Source organism: Quercus lobata, chromosome 2 (genome assembly GCF_001633185.2).
Source record: "Quercus lobata isolate SW786 chromosome 2, ValleyOak3.0 Primary Assembly, whole genome shotgun sequence".
In the NCBI taxonomy this organism is placed as follows: domain Eukaryota; kingdom Viridiplantae; phylum Streptophyta; class Magnoliopsida; order Fagales; family Fagaceae; genus Quercus; species Quercus lobata.
In genome coordinates this window covers 1-6,985 of record NC_044905.1, presented here as the reverse complement: position 1 = coordinate 6,985, position 6,985 = coordinate 1, and the positions used below count along the sequence as shown (strand labels likewise).

General features: G+C 34.3%; 1 long non-coding RNA gene across 1 annotated transcript; it reads right to left on the bottom strand.

Moving 5' to 3' along the window:
- Positions 1-291: 291 nt before the first annotated feature.
- Positions 292-1,828, bottom strand: LOC115977709. Its single transcript, XR_004088591.1, has 3 exons — positions 1,793-1,828; positions 621-695; positions 292-381 (listed from the first exon to the last, which is right to left on the bottom strand). It is a non-coding gene; the product is annotated as an uncharacterized LOC115977709 (long non-coding RNA).
- Positions 1,829-6,985: the final 5,157 nt, after the last annotated feature.

Sequence of the window (6,985 nt, the reverse complement as noted above, 5' to 3'; positions counted from 1 at the left end):
CCTAATATATTCACTAATGAGTTTGTATTTTCAGCTTCGGGATTATATTGTCTCCGTCGAGTTCTTCTTACAAATGTTTCATCATTGCTTCTAGAATGCAATGATTACGTTTCATGAATAGTGGTGTGCGACAATACATTCCAAGAAATTGAGTCTCTTTCTATTGAAACTTCTCCTTGTAAAGCATCACCACAAGATAAGGGATTGGATACACCATCAGAAACATTTCTTTTTTTATTTAACAGCATTCTTCTAGTTACTGAAACATCTGAAGGACTTCCCTTTAATGAAGAATTTGTAAATTTGGTAGGTACATTTCTGTTTCATTTTTGTGATAGAATCAGTTTTCTTCTCGCTCTTGAAAATAAAGTGGACTCCATACTAATATAATAAAAAAACATAGTATTTATAGAAGATCAAATCATAACTATTATTGTATAAATAAAAGATAGCAAATAGACGTTAAAAAGGGGAATATTCTTTCAAGCATGTATCTATTGTTAATTAGCATTTTTATGCTGTAAATTTTTGTTGAAGATGACATTAATAATTATTATGAATATGTAGAAAAGAAATGCAACATAAACTTTTTTAAAAAAATAGAGCAATTGTTAACAAACCTGGACTTGACACAGTTAACTATGTAGCTCTTTCCCTCAAAAAGTATGCAGCTCTTTATCCAAAAATGAAAGGACCTGCAAAATAAGTTTTATTATAACTTTTTAATTTTAAAATTTAAACTATCAGTTAGGTTCATAAGCCATATTAGTTCGGTTCATAAGCCATGTTCACCCAAATTCTAAGCCATGTTCACCCAAATCCATTCATGTTTATTTGATCTGCTTAGAAACAGCCATTTGCTTTCCATTTTTAATGCATTACAGATATGATATGGCTTCAAACCATTGGTAGGAGGAGCTACATGTTCCAAAAGAAACTCATTTACCAAGCATTAAATTAAATACCTTAGAAACAAAGTTCTACCATTGTCTCAACATATACAAACATGATGAATGTATCATCGTTCATTATAAATAAATTTTTTTTAGAAAATATATAACATGTGATTGAGTTTTATAATTAAAGAAAAACTTATTTCTTGGTGTTCTAGTTTTCTGTTGTGATTGTTTTTGTAAATCTCTTTTGATTTTTGAACCTATATGCTATGCTACATTTAACATATGAGATGGAGGAATAAAAGTTTTTGTGCTAATAGTGAAGAAATTCATGATTATTATTTTTTAATAATCATAGCATGTTTATGCTACGTTTAATATATTAGAAGCCACATGTTCGTAGCTTCTTATTGTAATAATAATACTAAGGTTACTTTGATTTTTTTTTAAAAAAAAAAATTCTATTGAATCCTATATCATCATTACAAATTAGCACTGTCATAAATGAATCCTATATTAAATACGGTAAGTAAGAGTAAGTAAGGCAAGAGTAAGGCATTTTATCAAACAAATTAATGCAAGAGTAAGTAAGGCATTTTATCAAACAAATGGTATGCACAAAATTTCAATGTCTTAGCTATTAACATTCCTTATTATTAAGGAAAAAAAAAATTAAAACAGAAATATACAATCTGTTGACAAATTGAACAGTTCCTGTAATGCCAAAAACCTTCCTCCATGGCTTTTATATTTCTCATCAACATGTCTAACATTTGTTTTTAAACGCCAAAACAAACATATTCTATTTACTATATTCGTTTTACTGTTGCATTGTAAGGTTGTCTAAAGTTGTTGTTTGAAAAAGTAATAATATTAGAAAAGAATAAATCAGTTACCGTAATGATTTTGCTGGGCTACTCTGTTTTTTTTTCTCCACAACCTTTGCTGGGTTCCTTCTAACAGAGGGAAAAAACAAAACACAAAACAGAAAACGAAATGTCAACAATGTGGGTTTGAAAGAGTTAGATCAACTAATGCAAGAATAAGCAAGAACAACTAATATTTGTGAAGAACCTTCGCTGGGTCTGTTGTCACAGCCGGAAAAAAAAAAAAAAAGAAAACGGAAAAATTTAGAGAAGAAAACAAAAAGCAAACAAAAGATAGTAACCCAACGTTACTATGTAATCCAACATCAAAATCTATATGACCACCGAAAGTAAATTGAGTCCTAAAATCTGAAAAAGGAAAACCCAACATTCATAGAGAAGAGAAAAACGGACACTAAGAACATCAAAATCAGAGTATGGAAACATTGTTTTTTTCTATTGCCAAAGCAAACATAGCGTAATTTAGAAAATTTACTGAAGTTGTATAAATCAAAACATACAATGGAAAACCAATATTTCTACCAAATTAGTGGAAGGTTACCGTAGTGATTTTGTGGGTTACTCTGTTTTTTCTCCACCACTTGTGCTGGGTTACTCTGTTTTGTCTCCACAATCTTCGCTGTAAATAACTACCCAATGAAACGGTGTGGGTTTGAAAGAGTTAGACCAACTAATGCAAGAGTAAGCAAGACCAACTAATGTTTGTGAAGAAAAGAATTATCAGTAGCAGTAGTATCAAGGACACTCTGTTTTTGGTTCACAACGTTCGCTGAGTTTGTTCTTGTAGCGGGGGGGAAAAAAAAAAAAACAGAAAATGGAAAAACGGAAAGAAGAAAACACAACATAATCAGCGTATATAAACAAATAAGTAGTTACCCACTGAAACTAAATAAGTCACCACCGAAAAGATACATTGTTCTACTTTTTTTAATGGTAGACGTGGCATTAATTTATGTAGCCACATGGTGCAATGAGGTAAGGTCAACAAAAAGTCAAACGTTTCGGCTATTAGTTATTATATAGATATAGATGTTTCATTGTACTTGTATATGATTGTATCTTGAGTGTATTAGGCTATATTTGATGACTAGGTACCCGTTTGGATTGCACTTAATTTGGTGTTTACGTTTTTAGTCTTTTTTTTTCCTGCGCGTGAACAGTAAAATCACATGAATTTACTGTGCAGGGGACAAAAAACACTGTTCATGCACTATTCGTGTACTGTTCAAGGATCCCACATCACTATTCACACATTTAAAAATTGTTTTGCTGCAGTGTTTTCAGTTTCAACAAAAATAAATTCAATCCTAACGGACCCTAGGTTCCAAGAGAACAGAGAGAAGGGTGTGAGGCTAGAGTCAGATATTTGTACCAAGGTGATGAAGAGGTTGCACAAGGAAAAGCTGGCAGCCAATAGGTGGTTAGCTTGCTGGGTAGGGCAGACATAGTTTGAAGTGAAAAATGGCCTGCAGAGTTTCACTGTTGACTCGGCCATAGTACACCGCAGTTGTAGGAAGTGGAACATAACTAGCATACCATGTGCTCATGCAATCACTTGCATATTTTTCAACAAACAAGATACCGAGCAGTATGTTCACCCCTGTTACCATGTCTCTACATGCAGAGTATGCTACGAGCCAATCATAGCACCAATCAATGGGTAGAATATGTGGAGACCAAGTGGTGTGACCCTAGTTCAGTCTCGTATCAAAAGAAGACCACTTGGCAGGCCCAAGAAGAAGAGAGTAAAGGAACCTAATGAGCCAACAAGTAAGAGAGCTGGCATCTCTAAGCAGTGTAAGGCCTGTGGTAAGTTAGGGCACCATAGGAGAAGTTGCAAGGGTGAGATTAGAGGAAACTCTTCACTGCCAAGCACCACAAATAGATCCAGCACATATAATAAGGTAATAAAGTGACATTAGGGTGAAATAGTTGCTGTTCAATACTTACTATTAATGTTTGTGAATTTCTTATTTGTAGACTCGTAGAAGCACAAGTGCACTATCATAGGCCAAGACAGCCTCAGCCACACCATTTGCACCACACCAGGCCAACATGCATAGCTTTAGTCTAAGTGCACCACCACAATTTAGCATGCATAACCTATCCACTCCAAGTGCACCATACCAGTTCAAACCAGGTGCTCCATCCTAATCCAGGACAAGGTCAGCCATTCAATTTGCACCATATCAGACCAGTATGCTCCAATCCAATCCATTTGAAGCAAGTAGAGGCACATTCAACCACTCTTATACATAGCAGCATAGCTCTACACCAAGTGCACCACACCAGTCAGGTGCACATCACAGCTCCAACAGCAGCAACCTAACTTCAAGGCAAAAAAAGAAAAGGTTGGTCACATCAAAGAATCTGAAGGCTTTTAAGAATGCATTTAGATACATGGAAGCAATTAGACATGCTGGGAGTCAATCATCTATGCAGGGTCCAAGGAAATGAAGAGAGCAAGAAGTTGATTTTTCCTTTTATTGATGAGGGTCAATTGTTTTGTGTATTTATGTTGATAGGGTTAACTATGGAATAATGCCCTATTTTGGCTTAACTATGTAATTATGGTGATTGTGTACCAACTGGTGTTTTGGGTTAACTATGGTAGTTAGTGTTGTAGTTGAACAATTCCAGTGTGTTTTGCGTAATTCTGGTGATGATAGCAAGTGTTGTTTTGTTTAAAAATGAACCCTTTGTCCTGCCTTAATACTCATACCAATGAGTAGCAATCAATAATAAGTTGAAGATGTATTTCCATTCAATTTGTGTTGTTTAGTTTAATATTGAATCTTGTGTCCTGTTTTGGAATACACATCAATAGTATAGTTGATTCTTGTGTGAACTTTATTGTAAGTGATGGCAGTGAGGTAGTTATTGTAAGTGATGACAGTGATAGCAGGTGTTGAACATATATATCTTGGCATACTTTTGGTACTCACATCAATGAGAGGCAGTTAATGTATTTGTATTCAAAATAGATCTTATTCTGGTTAATATTGAGTCTGTTATTTTCAGTAGTTAATGAATTTGTAACGCAGTTATTTTTTGCAATAGGTGTATTCATTTCATTCACATTGTGGAATCTATAGGTAGATGCATTCCAATCAGAATTTACATTTACATGGGCACAAAAAGTGTATTCATTTCATAGGGAAGTGGGTTACATTGCTAATAACTGGTAGGAGCACAAAATTACCAGGAGCTAATACATGGCTAAACACATCTCATACAAAATTGTACATATGCCAGCCCAACATAAACTAACACTGCCCTACATACATCACCACTACCACTACCAGCCCTGATAATACCCATAACAATCACTACCCTACATACATTTAAACTGCCAGCCTTACTATTTCCCTGTTAACAATATTTATTATATTAGCAGCATCAGCAACAGCAACACACAACATTAGTAGAAGAAACAGACACCAGGAGCAGCACTTGTTGCTTGCACACAGCAGATGGTGCTCAAACACAGAAACAATTTACTCAGCCCTATCTCATTAACACTGCCAACCCTACATACATTAACATTGCCAACACTATATATATTACCTAACCAAACACAAAACTACACACATCACCACTAATAATGCCACAGCCACAACTAAAAACTTCTCCCTCTTCTTGCAGCTTGCAACCTCAGCCTCAAGTGTGATGATCCTCTGCCTTTGCTATGGGATAAACACCTTACCACGATCACATATCTCATCATCACACCATTGGAAGAACCTACACTTACGCCCAACTTGAAATGCAAATAATGCTTAGAAAATGAAAACCCATAAACTATTGTAGCAACAAATTGAAACAAAATACTTAAATTAATTAATGTAGTAAAGCCCACCTAAACAATTTACCTAGTAGTTTGGACAACCGTAGAATTTTTCGCCAGGATTGTCTGATGTCCATGACACAACTAGGACAGGTTTTTGATTATAGTAGCACCTCATTGGTGCTCTCCTCCTCACGTTGGAACTTGTTGAAGAGCTTGCTTTTGTTTTGGTCTAGGCTTCAAGGAATAACTGTGTGGGTGGAGGTGAGGAATGTTTTATGTTGTTAGGGTTTCTAGTACTGATTTGGGGGATTTTGGGTTTCCTGGTATTGATTTGGGAGATTAACGTGGTAGTTGTGGTCACGTGAAGGACACGTGCAAAGTAAATTAGACGGGAAGGCCATGTGGCATGGCAGACTTGGCAACAATGGATTTTTAATGTTTTTAAATGATTTTTAATTCTCTTTGTTAGCCACATTAGCTTTCCTCGTTAGTTGGTTGACGGTAAGGACTTAAATGTTATGCATTAATTGGTTTAGAGACTAAAAGTGGTAAAAATAAAATATAGGGACCAAAATAGAAAAAGGTGAAAAATGTAGGGACTAAAAGTACATTTACGCCTTTTTTTATTTGATGACAAGGGATTTTACAATTTGAGTTAACTGAAACCTACTCTCAATGTGTCTTTTGTTGTAATAAATTTGGGCAATTAATTTTCTTAAATTGTTTGCAACCAAATAGGAATGCCTGAGAATTTAAGAGAATTCCTGGGATCGTTGAAAATTACCTTGAACCTAACACAACTTAGGTCTAATATCTAACTATTAAAAATTCAACTTGTTTCTGTTCTTAAAAATTATTCTTTAGATGTTGCAACTCATAGTTAATAAGCATATTTAGTATTTAATATTTGGTGTCAAAGAACAAAGGGGAAAAAAGTATAAAAAGATGAAGTCCACAAAATTTGTGTCATCTAGTCATTTCACATTTTCTATTTTATAATAATTACACTGGTTTCCCTTGAGGTTTTTTTTTTTTTTGGAAATTACAATCAACTCCCATCTAGTTTGGAATAAAACACTCACCTCCCTTAAAATGCAAACTATTTACACTAACCTCTCTTGGATGATTAAAAGAAAGTTGGCATAAATGCACTTTTAGTCCTTACATTTTGACCCTATTTCTATTTTGGTCCCTACATTTTATTTTACCACTTTTAGTTCCTAAATAAAAAAAGCATTCCATTTTAGTCCCTACCATTACTTATTTAACGGAAATATCCTACGTGGCAAACAGAGTGCACTGTTAGCACCGCAAATGCTGACGTGACCGTTAAAAATAATATTTTAAAAAATTTTATTTAGCATCCACATCAACATGTAATTTAAAAAAAATTAATTTCTCAATTTAACAAA